Below are 18,826 nucleotides of genomic sequence, written 5' to 3' on the forward strand. Positions count from 1 at the left end.
CTTTAAGAAAAGATGGATAATGCTGTTAAATAATCTTCTTTCACCATTTCCTCTTTCAGAAGCCCAGCAGTTCTTTGACTATATAACTGCGTTGGTCCTCCACAGACTCAGGCGTGTAAACACTTGCTTCCCAGTTGGATGCTCCGTTTAGGGAGGTGGGGCAGTCTTGCTGGAGGAAGTATGTCACTGAGGGTGGTCTGTGCGAGTTCATAGCCTCTCTCTATTGCCTGTTTGCTATCTCTCTGTTTCCTTCTAGAAGCCGAGGATATGATCTCTCGGCTTTATGGCATGCTCCCACTGGGCTGTGGTGAACTCTTATTCCTCAGGTATCAGAAGCCAAAGTAAACTGTGCCTTCCTCAAGTTCCCTTTGGTCATGGTGTTTTGTTACAGTAACAGAAAGGTAACACAATAATGTTATTTGCTGTTTTTTTGTTCTTTTAATCTAAGATTTATTTTCCATTGTATAATTTAGAGGTACGAGACTGAACAAAGATTGAACAAAGGCTGTCTTTCTAAGGGAAATTAGTGCAAATAGTAGACTATTAATCCAGACAGACAAGCCTTGGAAGGCTGCCTGGGGAGTATCTGATTCTTGCCTTAATTTTAACCACGGTACTGCATGCAGAAAGGGGCCAGGATATTTGTATTTCTGTGGAAAAAAACAGGTACAAATTTTATAACTTCAAGAGACCAAAGTTGACAGAATATAGTGGAAGGCCATTCTCTGTGAAACAAGGCCACCATTCACAGTTCCTGCATCGTTATTAACTGTTGTGTCTCTTTCTGAGTAGGACTGTCCCTACTTCTCTGTGACCATGTGAGTTCACCTGGCTTCTTCATGTCTATTTTCTCTCCCTCTTCATTGACTTTTTAGCTATATACAACATTAAAACCTGCTTTGGTTTTTTTATTTATTAAGTGGAATGTTTGATTTATTTTTCTTACAGCACATGAGCAGTATATTTTTATTCTTCTCTAAGACACACTAATTATAATAAAAGAAAATGCAGTAGCTTTGTGCTTTTTATATGCACAGCCCTTGAATAGTTTTTTATGATGCAAATGGTACTGCTGTCTCTGTCTACTCATTAAAGCTAGCATAAAGTAACAAAAACTTTAAGGAACTGAAATTTTAAAATGTGTGGGGTGTGTGTGTGTGTGTGTGTGTGTGTGTGTGTGTTAGGATTGAATCTGGGTTTTCAGGCTTGTACAGCCAGCATTCTAATGACTTGAGTCATCTCTCTAAAACCTAATTTAGTGAATTCTTGCAGCTCATAGACCAACTAATAAGTGATATCAGGGATTGCATTACAAAAGACTTGACTATGTGTGAATATTTGGCATTTTTCTCCTTAAGATTTTTGCTCAATATATTGTCTAATAAAAATATTAATGATTAAAACAAACCAGTAAGTCTATGTATTTGAAAAAGTTTTCTTGTTTAACAAAATTGCTGTAATCTTACAAAAATGCCTTGGCAAGATTCATTTATATTATGAAATCAGTAGTGGTCTATGTGAAACATGAATTCCCTAATGTTGGTTTTGGCCACTTTCTCCATTTTTGTATGAGAGAGCAATTGTAACCACATTATTTTCACTAAGAGAACACCAAAGACTCTGGTGATAGCAATCCAGCTTTGCATAATGTAAGATCAGACCCCCACACTCCTGAGAAAGTTTACCTCACAAATGATTACCAATCACTTGTGAGTTGTGTTCTATCTAACAGGACAGAAGGCAAGAAAGTGTGGCTCTAAGCAAGGGCCACAGTGTTGCAAGAAACAGCGCTAGGAGAAGGCATGGAAGAGAACTCCATCCCAGCACTTTGGAAAGAAGCAAAAAACTATTCTACAATGGGGATAGAGAGATGGTGCTTGAGGACCTGAGATCAGATCCCCAGGATCCACATACAAAGACAGGTTCAATGGCATGTTATTGTAATCACAGACCTGGAGACCCAGAGACTCCATGATCCCTGGAGATCACTGGCCATCCAGTCCAGTGAAATTGATGAGCTCCAGGCTCAGTGTGAGACCTTGTCTCACAAAATAAGGTGAAAGGCCAGGAAGACAACCCAGCAGGTAAAAGCACTTGCTGCCAGGCCTATCAACATGAGTTTAATCTTGGGGACCCACATGGGGGAAGGTAAGAATAAACTTCCATAAATTGCCCTCTGAACTTCACACACATTGTTGCAGGAATGTTCTCACACATACACACACACACACACACACACACACACACACACACACACACATTCATTCATACATACATACATACATACATACATATATACTCACATAATACATAAACACGAAATAAGTAAGTACATGTAATAAAATAAAGTGGAACAGAAGGGTAAGGTGGCTCAATAGATAAAACATTCATTGTGCAAGTATGAGGATGGAGCTCAGATTTCCAGCACCTGGTTACTGCTCAGTTGCCATGGAAACCTACCTGTAATCCCAGCACTAGGAGATAGCACACTCCTGGGACAAGTTAGCTAGTGAGGGTGCCAGAATTATCAAGCTCTAGATTCAAATGATAGACTTTGCTTCAATATATAAGAGGAAGAGCTATCAAGGAAGGAAGGCAACACCAATCTCTGGCATCTATACACATGTCCACATATGCACATGCATACATACACACATACACCAACACACACAGACACAGGCACACATATAGAAATCTAAAATGCTGAAAGGTTTTAATTGATTCTGCATGCTATTAAAAAATGGAATAAGCATTTGTATTCCTTTTTGCAATTTTGTAACTACTTTTCTATTACATTTTATTATTTTAGTGGAAGAAAATAAATAGTACAAGGCAATTTGAAATGCAAATGGGAGAAAAGTCTTTCTGCAGCTCTCTATCATGCCTGCAACTCTTGCCTGTGGCTATCTTATAAAGGAAAGTTACTTTATCTGCTCATTTGGAATAGAAGTGTTTTTTTGTTTGTTTGTTTGTTTTTTCAAAGATAAGCAGGAGGTGATGCCCAAAGGAAACAAGCATCTTCTTTCAGTCAGGACTTATCCTTCTCTGCTTTCTGCTTTGCCAAAGAAAGAATTCTAATTCTCCTTCACACCGGCCTCTGTACCTGAGCACTTAACATGAAAGGCTTCATCTTCAACCTACTGTCATTTTCCTTTCTCCTTTTCATCAAGTTCTTCTATTTTACTGCTTCCTCTGACTGTGTGGTAAATTCAGGGGTTCTCCCTACTCACCCCCATCAATCCCTGACATTTTTCTAACTCCATATGGAATGGAAATGGGAGAATATTAATTAAAAGATGGTTATAAAATTCTAGCATATTAAATAGTTAAATAATGGGGTAGTATCCATAAAAGAACAAAATTAAATAAATGGTGATACCACTATATGAACTAAAATTCACCATTACCAGAAGGCTAATTAATATTACTGTAATAAAACATCATTAGAAGTCACTGGAAAATTCACTGAGAAAACTAATTTAAGTAATATATATAGCTATTAAAGAAGAGAAGATTTAGTTATTCCATGATTCAAATAAATAGGAGTGTGTCTAAAAAATTAACCACGTATCCAGATAAAAGGAAAAACACAACAGATTTTCTGTATTTTGGCAACCAATTATATTCAATTAAAAACTCAAATATCAATTGAGAATAGTAACCTAAATTTAAAAATACCTAAGACAACATTAAATAAGAAGATATAAAACTTAAGTAAGACTAAGCAACACCTGAAGAACTATCAAAATATATCTTACTTCTAAATAAACTTAGCAAGAAAAGCAAGTTTTCACGTATACCAGCAAACCTTGGAACATTCATGTCATTCACTATTCTTGATGCCCAGTGTTTAGTGAAATCACTGTGGTTTTGATTTTTCTTGATCTACTGGGGAGAGATCAATACTCACTGCTAGCATTCACCATAGCTCCTCTTACATAGGTAATCTCATCCAGTTGTCAGGGCAAGGATCATTGAGCTTAGACTCCTTTAAAAGGCTACTGCCACCCAATACTGAAGTACAGGAAGACACCAGTGGTAGGAACATGAGTGAGAGCAGCCCTCTCTCCACCCTGCCTCACACCCACCACCTACCTTGACCTTAGAAAAGTAAGAATTCTGATCTGAGTCTCAATCCCTGAGTCCAGGGCCAGGATGCCTCTACCCAGTGTCAACTACAGGCATCACCAGAGAAGATGCTCCAGATCTTCCTGCAAAGGGTAGTTGTGAACATCAAAGAGAAAACAGTAGCCACCAGGTCCTCCCAGGGGTGTGATTTATCCTGTAGCTATGATAAATACCATGGCTAAAACCAATGTGGGGAGGAAAGGGCTGATGTATCTTACAGGTTAGAGTTCATCATCACGGGACTCCAAGGCTGGACTCAAGGCAGGAGCTTGAGGCAGAAACCACAGAGGCACACTGCTACTGATTTCATTCATCTTCAGCTACCTTTCTATGATAGAGCACAAGTCTATTCTCCTATGAATGGTAACAGGCCTGTTGTATAGTATAAATAGCCAGTCCAGTCATTACCACCTATATACACCCACAGGACACTCTGCTGGAGGCAATTTTTCAATTCTTATTCCCTCTTCACCAATGATTCTAGTGTGTGTCAAGTTCACAGTTAAAAAAAAAAATCCTAACCATCACAAGAGTTACAGGATTGACAAGACAGTAGTATCAGGTGGTTGTATATTTTAGAGCAGTGATCTAGAATAGGACTTGGAGAAGCTTGGAGGGAGAGACCAAAAACTTGTTGGTTTAGTGAGAATGAGTTCAACTGGCAGACATGGCCAAACTGAATACAGTGATCTTAGAGCCAAAGAGTGGAATTAAAACAAGATTTTTATTAAAGTGACATTATCACAGAGAGTAATTTAAGCCAGTGGTAAAGATTTCAAAAAAAACAGATCTGAATGAGTGTCCACAACTCTGAGGAATCTGGGATCTGAAGGTGGTGATGAGAACCAAGAGGTTGGGTGTGTACTCCAGGCGATAAGCCTTCGACAGACACATCAAGGGCAGCTGGGAGGAAGGCGTCTGGAGACAGTGTGGGATTAGAACTAGAAACCAATGGGATGATAAGACTGATGATGATCAGGTAGCTAGTAAATTAGAATTGAGAAAGAGTGAGAGTAGTCAGGAAGTGTCTACAGAGCAGTGAGGGAAGAGGCAATAAGAATGAAAAGAGGTGCTGCCCTCGCCATTGGCTCCTCGGGATGGTCCTTGGAAGTAGGCAGTAAGAAGGCAGGGAATCAACTCAATGAATGGCACAGACCCCGGAAGTTGGGTGAGAAGCAGAGGTAGACTTGTTATTGCAGAACTGAGGAATACCTTTAGACCCTTCATCCATTCCCCATCCATTGGTCCATGAAGTCTCCTCCCCTTGTTGCTGGTACTATCTGATTGGTTGGCCAGGTCATGGGCTCTGTCATTTGTCTCCATGTGCCAGGCAGATCTTAAGGTTGTAAAAGGCAGATGCAGATGCTGCCCATGCATCAGGATATTCTGATTCATTCCTCCTACAAAGGGGATTCTGATGAAGTGGTTCAGAGGGTAAAGGCTTTTGTCTTCAAGCCTGATATCTGAGTTCTGTCTCCAGGACCCATGTGGTAGAAGGTTTTTTTTTTTTTTTCTGCCTCTCTAGCTCCTCCAATGTCTGCCCCCTCTTGAATTCATGGTATATTTGTCTATAAATATTACTGCTTTGTATACACACTCACACATATGTATATATACACATACACACACTCATAATATTGAGTCCAGCTAGTGTTACATGTATGTATGTATGTATGTATGTATGTATCTATCTATCATCTATCTATCTATCTATCTATACATACTTACATACATACATACATACATACATACATATACATACATATATACATACACACATGATTTTAGAAATGACCTTAGGACTTGTGGAATTGCTCCTAAAGAAAATTGGTTCTTCCTCACTAACAGGCAGCTACTGACTGCTTGTAGCTCCTTATATAATGGATATGGCCTTATGAAATTTTCCGTCTTTGTTGGAAGTTTCCTTGATGAGGGATGAGAACTAGTCTTATCTATGGATATTAGGAGAAGTATTTAGAAAGCCTGGTACTGTGAACCTAACCAAGAACCTGCGACTGGCAAGTCATAGATGCTAAAGGAGAAACTACCGTTACTGTGTTCCTAACTTAAAAGTTTTCAATTGCTTTCTAAATACTTCTGTAGAGAAGGCATTCCGTCCATTAGACAGTTCTGTTGGTTATTCCCAAGATATATGTATGAGCCACGACTGCACCATTGAGCATCTCATATGAGCCACGACTGCACCATTGAGCATCTCTTGCTGGTCTGGCCATTGCTGTGCTTCACAGGCTTCACATCTGGGTAGAACTGTTGCTCTCTCTCTCTCTCTCTCTCTCTCTCTCTCTCTCTCTCTCTCTCTCTCTCTCTCTCTCCATCTGCAAGCTACACTTTGCCTTTGTGTGCAGTAAGAGCTAGTCCTCCGGGAGGAGAATTCCAGCTCAAGCACCAAGATTTCTCAACAGAGCTTCATTTCTTGAATTTCTGAGACTGAAGTGTGTGGTGCCATTAGCAATAGGTGCAATACAACATGAAGATGTTCTGGTTGGCAACCAAGAACAGTGGCAACAGTGATAGCCTATATTGTTTTGGGGGGTCTCTTGGATTCCTTGACCAACAACTCCTAGGAAGGTATTCCTTTTCTTGGCACTGGAGGGGTTTTTTTTTTTGTGAGCTTAGGAATTCTAGGATTATTATCCTGCTGCATGAGGGAATTCCATTAACTTATATATGCATTGTAAAGTATGCTTACAAAATAATAGGTAATTTCCTTATGGCTTTCTCGAGCATCTTTAGTATTATCCCTCAGTCCTTCCTCATTCTCTGTATCACTTTCTCTCTTCATTCCCCAGTTATTTACAATGGGGATTTTTAAATTTTTAAATTAAATTTAAAATCCCTGGTCAGGGATTGATTAAAGAGAAGCCTACATACCTGCTTGTTTAGGACTTTTGTTTTGTAGGGAGAAAGTTACAATAGGTTTATCAAAGTGAGAGATTGATATCTGAAACATCTTTACTTGGATGAAAGTAAGTGGATAAAATTCAGAACCCATTATATGAAGTTACCTAAGGCAGCTTCACTGTGTCTTGGCTTTTGGCCCTAAGACTGGAGACTATACTGTGTTGCTTTCACTTGAACACTGTTACTTTTGTATTCTGCCTTCATTACGGGCAAGTGTCTTGGCTATTAGACAGTTTTATGAGTTGAGTGAAGACTGGAGTGTCTCTTTCCAGACTCTCTAGCAAGTTACTAAGAATGCACATGGCCGCTTGTCTTCAGAAAAATGTGTCTCACTTGGTTTGCACATATCCACAGCACCTCCATCCCATGCTCTTTAACATTTGTTTTGCCCCATTTATTTTCTTACTACAAGAGCCATTTCTTTTGTTCAAGGGATAGCTAAGCAACTTCAGGAAAAAAAAAAACAAAAAAACAAAATAAAAGTAAGCTACCTGTGTTTGAAGGAGACATTCAAATATCAGTTCCCTAATAACACTTGGGTGGCAGCTGGGATTTTTCCCTTAGGTTTCCTGAACAAACGAAATAAAAAATTCTTTCATCGTTTTTATTTGTTTTGTAACTCACACTGTCCTCAACTTTTAAAATAATAATTTCCTTGACAGCCATGTAATAATTGTGAGTGATCTATGGCTTGATTATAAGTGTTCATCTAATGATCTATTTCCTTTACCCCAGAGGCCAACTACAAAGCTAAAGCATTATCTCAGTGGTATTTTTAATAACTTCCCATGGGATTGCAAGCTCTAACAAGAGCCTACCCTGTAAAGGAGTTAATCATGTAATTTTGCAGATTAGACACCACAGGGTTACTAATGAGAAATTTCAGTTTAGTGATAAACGTTTTTTTCTAGAAATATTTGGAGAGGCCTGTAACCTTTGGCTGACACCCAGAATGGCTGTTAGTTTACTCACGGATGCACTATTAAACCCACAAGAGTCAGGAGACCATCTTTTCTGGAAAGTTGATTGTAAGATTTTCCTTTTTAAAATAAAGACTCTAGGAACAGATGGAAGGGACAAAGGAGACTGAAAAGAGACAAGGAGAAAAAAAAAAAAAAAACAAAAGAAAACAAAAACCCCAAAAACCTTGACTTCCGCTGGTTGGCATGACTTCCGTTTCCAGGGTCTTTCCAAGTGTATGCTCAAGATGGAAAGTGCACTGCACATCTCTGTGTCATTCTGCCCTCCGTTCATAAACATGTATCATCCATCACTAAATATTTAGATCAGGATTGTTGGAGCTGAGCTCTGTGCCAGGGGTGAGGGGATTAATTCTCTCAAGGCCCTCACATGATGGATTTTCCACTGAAGTAAACATCCGAGAAGCGCTCACACTGAAGCCATAAAATTTATAAATAAAGTTTAAAGTTTAATTAAGTCAACATTATTTAAAGTGGTTGTCATATTTTATGGCAAATGTTTCATGTTTATTTTGTATGGCTTCTAATAAATAGCCCCTCCTCACCAGACAAAAGGCCCAGTTAGGATAAAGGTCCAGACTTTGGGCCAAAAGTAGAAGAATTTCATGTTAGGATAATGGAACCCTTTCCCATCATGCGTTTGTTTAAAAAATAAGCATGCAAATGAGACCTTGAGGCAGCAGCATCCAGCACAGAAAGAATGCTTGCAAACTCCTTTCTGGCTTTATCAATTGAACTGTGGGAAAATGATACAGTCACATGGGAAGAAATACAGACTAGTGTATGAAGAAGAAATGGAATGAAAAGTAGAACAATTAATTGCTTTTAAAGTTCCTCTAGAAGTAGAAAGCATAAAAGAGAAAACAGTTAAGTAGTTAATGAAAAATTAGTCTACATTGGCTTATTTACCTTTTCTTCTTTTCTTTTCTTTTCTTTTCTTTTCTTTTCTTTCTTTCTTTCTTTCTTTCTTTCTTTTTTTCTTTTTCTTTTTTCTTTTTGGTTTGGGGGACAGCATTTCAAACAATTAATGTTGAACTCAAACTTGCTTCGTACCCAAGGATGACCTTGAACTCTGATCCTCCTCGTTCTACTTCCAAAATGCTAGGAGAGAGTTCCAGGACAGCCAGAGCTACACAGAGAAACCCTGCCTCAAAAAACAAAAAACAAAACAAACAAACAAAAAAATAGAGTAGTGATTCTCAACAGAGCAAAAGAAGGGGGTTGAAAACTCTTTCAACAAGAATGGCCTAGGACCATCCTGCATATTCAATATCTCCATTAAAGTTCATAACAGTATCAATACTAAAGTTATGGATTAGCAACAAAAATAATTCTATGGTTGGGGTCACCACGACATGAAGAATTGTACTAAATGGTCACGGCACTAGGAAGGTTGAAAATTACTGATTTAGAGTCATACATCATTGAAGTCAACAGGAAATCCATCACAAATACATAACCTTCCAAGACACAGTAACTTAGGGCACCTGATTTGTCTTAAGATCAAGTGAGAAGTTGTTGCTATGACACGGTCATACAATGACTTCAGTGTTTAAGGAGAAAGTAAGTGAAGGTCTTAACTCAGCCAATTCGAATTCTTCACTGGCAGGAGTCAAAGCACAGTTGTTCACATACTGAGGACTTTTGTCCACTAAAAGCTCCTCTGATCTGACTGTCAGAGCAGAGGAAAGAGGCAGAGTTGTAATAGACATTCAGCTTACCAACCCACGGTTTTACAAGCAAAGACTGAAGACGTTGAGTGTTCAAGTTCACACAGGTAATGGGTGGCTGCTCGAGTCTAGAACTCATGTTTCCCAGTATTCTCTCCTTGCTCTCCTGTCCACACTACTTACACTTTGGCTGCAGAGGAAAATGACTGCAGTCGTAACTGACTTTGCGAAGACAAGCATACCGAGCCCGGAGAGCAACTCCCCCCAGTGGTTCTCTCCACAGATATCTTCAAAACCAAGTAATTCGGTAGGAAGTCTTATTCACAGACTGCCATCTTCCTTGTGTGTAGTAAAGATGTATTCACAGTGCACCCTACATAGCCAGGAAGCCGACAAATGATGACATCAATGATCACTGTTACAATTACCATGTTTTGGAAGTTATATTAAACACAAAATACCTTCCCAAAATTATAATTACTAAACTACAGCTGAAAATTATTTAATTTTTCTTCCAAGTTGAGCACCTGTGTTTTGAGAAGCTCCAATCATCCATATATATGGGAAATATTTCTATCATGCTGAAATTTGTCAAGTAAAACAAAATTTTATCTTCTCCTTTTTCATTAGACAGTATCTTTTTACATGTTCACATTTAAAATACTAAATGTGAGGATTAGTTGTAAAATAAACGCATAAACATTCAATTAGGTATGTATACTTGCAGCAGTATTTTGGTGTTAAAAGAAATATAACCACCTGCTTGATATAAGAATTAAGATCTAAATTATTACCTAGAAACTCCGTAATAAGTTTTTATTTTTTTTTAGTTTTTCTACTGTATACACTTTTCTCTGTGTAAGTTTTAATTTCAAATAATTTTCTTCCCATAACTTCCTGTCTGTAAAAAAGAACAAAACTGTTCTACTTTTCAACAAGAATATATCATAGTCGTCTAAGTTCCCTCTCAGGGGAATACATATTTTATAAACATGGTAAAAAGGAAGAGGAACAAGGATAAACACAGTTTTACACAAAAAGATAATTTCAGTTAAGTTTCTTTCTAGTACAAGACAAAGACATCATGCCAGATGTAATTAATTTCCTAAAATCTTAGGAAAATAATAATAATCCTTGGTGAGCTACACCTTGATTTCAACCCCAACAGTTGGCTCATGAAATGGAGCATTGAAACCTATTAACATTTACTGAGACAAAATACCACATTCCTACTCAGTTGGTCGATGCTATAGAATTCCTTACATACAGAGCTATCACTGGACAGTTTTGGTATTATACGCCCTTTATTAATTTGTAGCTTCTAAACTCAAATATCAGTTTTGTTCTGCTGACCCTCAGTACTATTCACATGTAAACTATGAGGTCTAAGTAACTGGATTGAGGAAATTACCACCCTGACTCAGTTCTTGGGTGAAGAAGAATCCCAGGTGAACACTGTAAATTTATGTATCCATTGTCAATGTATGGATCACCTAACTGTATCAATATTTTAATGAGCATGAGAAAAATATAGACTGTAAAATTGTGCTTTCTTTTCCACTGTGTTGTTTGCTCAGAGAAATCACTTTCTCCTTGTGGCCTGACCTCAGTTAACTAGCTGTCAGGAGTGTGTTTCCAACTGCTTATAACTTGGGAACCTCGGTGGCCTGGGGAAGTGGGAGCTAATTCCATTAATACACTTTCAGCGGAAGCTTGTGTGTGCAGTGAGTATTTCTAGGACATTTACTTTTTCTAAGCATCTCCTCTCCTTGAGTTCTTATATTATATAGTGGATCTAGAGTGGACTGCTAAGGACAGACCCAAATGAAATCTTTTCTAGAATTAATCTTAGGAGCATAAATCATTTTTGAAATCCAGAAGAAGATTCATGTAGAAAGAAGTACTTTTAAGGCACAATAAGTAGATAATGCGCATGCTCCTACGCTTAGGTTTCTAAATACCTAAGATGAATACATCAATCATTCAGCAAGTATCTGTTGACTATATCCTGCAAAATGATGTGTTAAAGACCGTGGTTTCTCTACCTTTAATATGGGATGAAAAATTCCTCTAGAAATCTTTGTAAGTTTTATATAAAAACACATACCCACATCCAAAAATATGTCTGCACAAATGTGAGTGCAAACATGATTTTAATATATTTATATTTTGTTAAATTCAACACATATTCTGTCCATACAAATGCAGATTGTTTTATGCTTTTTCTTTTTGGCATATCTGTTGATAAAAAGGAAGAGGGAAAAAATTTAATCCTCAGCCCAATTAATTCCTACATGTCATCAATTCCCCAAGTTCTAATTAAAATATGGGGTTTCTCATTTTCAATATGACTGAATAAATGAACCTGCTAGGAAACTGTCTTCCTTTCCATCCTTAACCATCTTGTAAAATAAGCCCCGGGGAGATCCTGAAATGCTCTAAATGTTGCTGCTTGATCTGTATCACAAGTCTATAGTCATCTCTCCTGTCCAAACTACAAATCATAGAATTACTAATTATCTCATTAAAATGTAAATATAAGTGAAAGCTGCTTTGTTCCCCTGATAGAGGAACAAAGGTTAGCCATACTTTGACAATGTTTCCAGAGCTAGTGTGTAATTTTTATTTCATTTTATTATGCATAAGCTCATCTTCCAGGATCACAAAGCCCTTCTGTGGTCTGTTGAGAGGTTGGTGCAGTCCCAGGGATAAGCACTGCTAACAGAAAGCAAGCTGATGGGCTGATGGATGGCTGGCTGGATGGCAGTAGGTATGGCCAAGAGGGCAGCAAGCGAGCGAGACTGTCGCTGAAGGGTCTGGAAAATAAAAAGCCTTCACTAACCACGGACTGGAAATGTAAAGAGAACTGCTTCAGTTAACACATCACTAATATTGTGAAAGTCAAAAAGAATAAACTCAAAGTGAGGCATTTTACTGGAAAAGAAAAAAATATGCCTACATTCACTTCAAAAGGGAACCATGTACCCTCATCATTAATCCAAAACCAGGAGAGACAAACCATGTAGCTAGAGATCAGAGCTACGAACAAGAAAAAGGAAAATTTAACTTCTAATAGCCCAAATATGACCCCACAGTATAATGACTTTATTTAAAACACCTACTTTCATTTCCCGTCTGGCTGCAGATTAGCAATGGGTGAGTATGCACCAGGCCATTAGAACCAAGAGATCCACAGCCCATGAAAAACAGACAATATCAACACTAGAGAGACTCTGTGTGTAGTAAGTTCACCCTGATGTAACACAGCCTTAAAAAAAGAAAAGAAAAATGTTGGGCTTTAAAATGTGTGGTTCTCTTCCTCTGGCAGTCCTGTCCTGTCTGACTTTCTGCTGTGTTGTTACATGGTAGGGTGACCATAGACACACCAATGATATATTACATCTTTCAAAAGAGTTAGAAGGTTTTTTTTTTGAGTGTTTTTTACAAAATGACACATTTTAGGAGATAGAACTTCAGATTTGAACAATAAATTATCAATTTAAAAAATAAAACTGCAGTTTTTACACCTTCGGAAACAAACCCATCTTTAGTTTAAAAAACTAAGGAATATTCTAATTGAACACAAAACTCCAAAATGGAGGTTCCATCGCAGAGATATCAATGTGCTCCCCCCACCTTTTAAAGAAAAGGTATAGTAGATTGGGCAAAAATGGCCACAGATTTCTTTCATCAAGGTATTCCCCACTGTAAAATAACTTTACAGCTATTCCTAACCAGAAGTGAACATTTCCCCATCCTTGAAAACTGATCTCAACTCCATGGCTTGCTTAGCCAATGGGCATGGTACATGTGACACATCCCAGCTGGGCCTGGCAGTTGCTGGAGAGATTTCCACACAGCTGGAGGAAGCCTAGGCTAGCCTGCAGGAGAGGAGGATTCTGGGGCCATGACGTGAAGCCCTCCCACTGCATGTGAATGAGAGAGAATGAGGTATCCTGCCCCACTTAGCTGAGGCACCAAGTTCACCACAGCCACCACTGGTGAGAGCAGCCAGATGCATGGCCAAGGGCTAAAACACAGACACACACACACAGACACACACACACACGGACACACACACACACACACCATGAATTCCTGTTTATTTCCCCACTAGTGACTTGATCACAGTAGTCCTTTTCATACCTATTTTTTCTACTAAAAGCTTATGCTTTTAGTAGATGGCTTGGCTTCAGCAGAATGCCTTTTCTCTGAGAAACACCACTGAATTATTTATTAAGGAAGCAGGAGTTTCATTAGGATCCTAGTTCTGTCACAGATGTATTCTCCAGGGGCACACGTGACTCTCAGGATTCCTAATGGCTTAACCCCTTGGGAGCCACTTCCTCCACATACACATTTGCTAATTACAGCTTATGACTGCTTTGGGAGAAAACCAAACACATAAACATCACATATTATTCAAATTGCTAATTCTAAAGGAAACTAAAGACTTCTGTGGATCCCTGAAAGCATTGTGTGTTCTGAGCATGAGACCTCCTTAGCCAGATATTTAAAAAAGACAAAGTAGGTGGGCAATTGTGGCTCACACCTTTACTCCCAACACTATCAAGGCAGCTGGATCTCTGAGTTCCAGGCCAGCCTGGTCTCCAGAGTGAGTTTCAGGACAGCCAGGGCTACATAGAGAAACCCTGTCTCAAAAAAGTGAAGTTATTTCCTTCTTCCTTAATTTTCCTTTCTTTTCTTCCTTTCAGACTTTTAGCATTGTCAGTTCATAAGCACACTCATGTGTGCATGTGTGTGCATGTGTGTGTGTGTGCATGTGCATGTGTGCATGTGCGTGTGTGTGCGTGCGCATGCACGTGTGTGTGTGTGTGTGTGTGTGTGTGTGTGTGTGTGTGTGTGTGTGTGAAATCCACCTCTTTATAAATAAAGTAGATAAACTTCCTCTGCAGCCTGCCATCTACCTCCCACAGTTTCAGGTTGTTTTTCCGAGGGTCAACAGCAGAGAGACATCAGAGGACATAACCATTCATATCCTACAATGAATGGCAAAAAGGAAAAAAAAAAGAAAGAAAAGAAAAAAAAAAGAGAGAAGAGAAGGAAAGACGCCCAACACAAGGGAATCTTCAATATAAACATTAATAGTTTCCCACATCTTTGTTTAGAGAATAGCCTGAGGATTTCTAAACTTCTACATCTTATTCATTCCAGAACTGTTTCACTTATGGCCACATAAATCTTGGCCCTTTACAAGTTCCAAGATTAAAATTCTTTGGAAACTAGAGTCACAGAGAGCTCACAGGTGATCTGTATAAAGCAAATCCAACATGTGACACTCCAGAGCTCTGATGCTAAGACCATCTGAGCCTGGCTCTCACTCGAGTTTAGAGAATCTCGATTTAGAAATAAAGTATTGAGAAGATAGCTTGATAAAAAAAATCATTCTCTCTCTCTCTCTCTCTCTCTCTCTCTCTCTCTCTCTCTCTCTCTCTCTCTGATATAGCTAGCTCTTCTTTCTTTTTAATCACAAATAAAAGACATCTTCAATGTTGTATCAGCTACTTTCTATTGCTATGATAAAATGCTCTCACTAAAAGCAGTTTGAAGAAGAGTCGATTTTGGCTTTTATTCCAGAGGACTCCGAAGTTCTTGATGGTGGGGCAGGCATGGTGCCAGGGACAGGAGGATAAACTGTACACAGGAAGCACCGGAGTGAACTGGAAGCGAGGTGAGGGTGTACGTTCTTGAAGCCTTACCCCAGTGACATACTTTCTTAAGCAAAACTGCTCCTGGGAAACCTTCCACAACTCTTAAACAGCTCCACCAACAGGGATCTCTGTTCAAATTCACGAGACTACAGAACATTTCTCATTTAAATCTTTGCAAGTGTAGAGAGTTCACAGTTTGCTCTTTCTGAAATATAAGACGGCGTGCTGTGGTTTGTGGGAGTGTCATTCCAAAGTCCTTGCTAAAGACTTGGCCCCAAGGTGCCATGATTTACATGTCATGTTATTGAGGGTGTAACTCTAAATAGGATTTGGGAACTGTATCCACGCAGACTCTCTTTGTATCCCCAGACACTCCTAGCTGCTAGTGGAAGACTGACTTCCAGGCAACTGGGGTGAGAGTCTTAAGCCCACACCCACAGTGACACACCTACTCCAACCAGGTCACACCTATTCCAACAAGGCCACACCTCCAAATGGTGCCACTCCCTGGTCCAAGAATATTCAAACCATCACACACACACACACACACACACACGCGCGCGCGCGCATATGTGTGTGTGTGTGTGTGTGTATATATATATATATATATATATACATATATATATATATATATATATACATATATATATATACATATATATATATATATGGACATGGTTTACTGTGGTGCAAATATGAGTGGTCACGACCCTGGAATACACATTTAGGTCTTCACAAATATAATGCTGTAATGCCCAATATGGAGGCAGCTTTAGTAACAGAACAAGACTTATAAATCAAGGCATTTTAAGGATATATTGGTGAAACATCAGAGAAGCAGTTACGACAAGATGGGGAGCCTCTGTTGCAAGCCTCAGGTGCTGTTTGATGATGTTCTTAGCTTTGGGGTTGGGGGAGCTAAAGGCTAACAGAGTTAATGTGTATTAACACATTCCAATAGGCCTTTCTTTGTTAGGTCTGTTACAGAGGTGGGCAAGGAATTGCTATTTAGGGGGTTAAACCTAGCCCAAGATAAAGAGTATAATTAGGCAAAAAATTTTTATTACCTATATTTAAACAATCTCATTTCATTTTAAATTTAATTATGTAAAAAGCTTATCTCTAAAATTTCTAACATAGAAAAATAACTGCAGTTAATAATGTTAGTGGAATAAAAGAAATTAAAATTAAAGCTATAGGAACGATGACCTACATCCCCCCACCCCAAGTCTCAGAGTTCCACAATCTCCTTCATTTTGTATAAAAGATTCTATAGCTTCCATCTGCAAATAGTGACAGTTTTTGCAATGAAAAGTCATAAAACAAAAACCATATGTCATTTATAAAGGAAAAGGTTCCAGAAGTTTCCATTACTTGTGCCCATTACTGTTCTAATTTCACCACTACCTTGAATCTCTTCATTATTCTGTTCTGCCACCTTCTGTGGTCCCATCTGCTGTGTCCTTTCCCCTCCAGTCCATCTTTTTCTCGGAGGCACATTGTTTTCTCATCACAGGAATCATCACCTCATCCTTTACTAAACACCTGTTCCTGGAGGCTGTGTAACTATGGCTCAAACAAAGGAAGCTCAAGACAGAGATTAGAGAAGCCTCCATATAAACAAAATAGAACACCTCCACTGTGTTTATCTGATGTCATGTGACTCCTGGGTGAGTCCAAAAGGTTCTTAGAAATTTACTTATACCCAAGCCATATCTCCAAAGTCCCTCATCATATAGGAAGTATCTCAAACCATGTCTTTTAGTTTTGAAACTATTACTGAATTCTTCAGGTCATTTGCGATGCTCACATGGAACAACATCATCGCGAGGCTCCTGAGGAATGACATTATCTCGATATTCACAACAAAGGGCATCATCTCAATGCTCATGAGGAACGGAGTCATCATGGAGGCTCACGAGGAATGGTGTCATCACTATGCTCATTTGGAATGACTTCATCAAGGTACCCATGAAGAATGATGCCATGGAGATATTCATGAGGAAGGGCGATATGGGGATGCTCACGAGGAATGAAGTCATCATGAGGCTTATGAGTACCTCTTACTCATTCTGTCATTGTCACTTCTTCCAGGGTCACATGTCACCTCAAGAGCTATGAAGGCTACTCTCAGTTTTCTGAATGGATGGGGCAGATGGTTCGGTAATATGATTTTAGACAATCCAGTAAATGTATTAGTTAAATTAAAATAAGAATCCATACATGAGATACAAAGTCCTGCCTGTGGTTCATAAAGTTCACTATGGGCTGCCTTGCTTGCCTTTTCAGGCTCTGTTTGTGCTTCTGTGGGCCTTGTCCAGGATCTTCACTCAGCCATATTTTCACTGGGTATCTTCCTGTCCCCTTCTTTCTGGGTTGCAACCTGAGCATCTTTCTGCCATCACCTCTGTGACATTACATGGCCTTTGTGGTTTTCTTAACTGATTCACTCATCTGTCTAAGCACATTACAGACAGGATTCACACAACTTCAAATGTTACAACAGCAATAAATTGATCTAGATTTCCATATTCTCTTGTCTTATTATCTTATTTTCTTTTAAAAAGTGTTTTCAATTGAAATAGAATTACATCACTCCCCTTTCCTTTCTTCAATTTGGCCCTTCCCAAATACCATCCCTCCAACCTCTCCCATGCCCCCACCTCTCAAATCGAGAGCTTCCTTTTCTTTGATAATTGAATACCAGGAAACAATTATTTCTGCAATGAAACAATCTTTCTTAGAAATGACTGTGGGCGCCACTAAAATACTTCCTTCAAGAGGGAAAAACATCAGGGCACAGTCACAATCAAAAGTGAAATCAAACTCCAACTGTCTAATGTCTGGGATCCACTCACGATCTTCTGGGCTCCTCCAAGGGCTTGGGTCACTTCTCCAGCTCTGCTGTTTGTAGCACACACCTCGTCCTCTAGGATTCAGATGCCTGTACTCCACTGCTGCTGCTGGTCTTGGTGGTCATCTCATGGTACTGGCATCTCCAAAACACTGCATGATCCCTTCAGTCCTGGGCTGTCCATTGCAACTGAGGCTGCACCTTCACCAATGGCCTTCCATGGCCTCTCACAGTGCCAAGCCTCAGCTGCTCTGCGTGACCCCTTCATGCCTTCAAAACCAGTACCACCTGGGTGACTCTTACACATTACCAAGTTCCACTGCAGCACGAGGTACAACCTTGGTTATCTCTGGAACACAGTCTCTTTGTGCTTTCAGAAAACATTTTCCAGAAGATGTCACCTCAATGATGCTGGTCTCTTCTTAATCACCTAATTTCTTAGCTCCAGCTAACCAGTATCAATAGTCCCAGTAATGCAAAGGTTTGCTTTAGTAGTTCTGGTATCTTGTTAATCACAGCTGATTCTTCAGCCCCAGCTAACCAGAACCACAGAATCTTCCCAATCCAAAATAGCAATGGCCCTGAAAAGAGTCTTTAATT

The 18,826-nt window shown here is 39.2% G+C and overlaps 1 long non-coding RNA gene across 2 annotated transcripts; it reads left to right on the top strand.

Moving 5' to 3' along the window:
* Window positions 1-239: 239 nt before the first annotated feature.
* On the top strand, window positions 240-17,903 carry Gm35179. 2 transcript variants are annotated; one of them, XR_871509.2, is made up of 4 exons: window positions 240-401; window positions 15,299-15,392; window positions 17,165-17,337; window positions 17,467-17,903. It is a non-coding gene; the product is annotated as a predicted gene, 35179 (long non-coding RNA). The 2 variants fall into 2 exon arrangements; XR_380185.3 differs by lacking the exon at window positions 15,299-15,392.
* The last annotated feature ends 923 nt before the right edge of the window (window positions 17,904-18,826 follow it).

The sequence above is a fragment of the Mus musculus genome, chromosome 10 (genome assembly GCF_000001635.26).
Source record: "Mus musculus strain C57BL/6J chromosome 10, GRCm38.p6 C57BL/6J".
In the NCBI taxonomy this organism is placed as follows: Eukaryota; Metazoa; Chordata; class Mammalia; order Rodentia; family Muridae; genus Mus; species Mus musculus.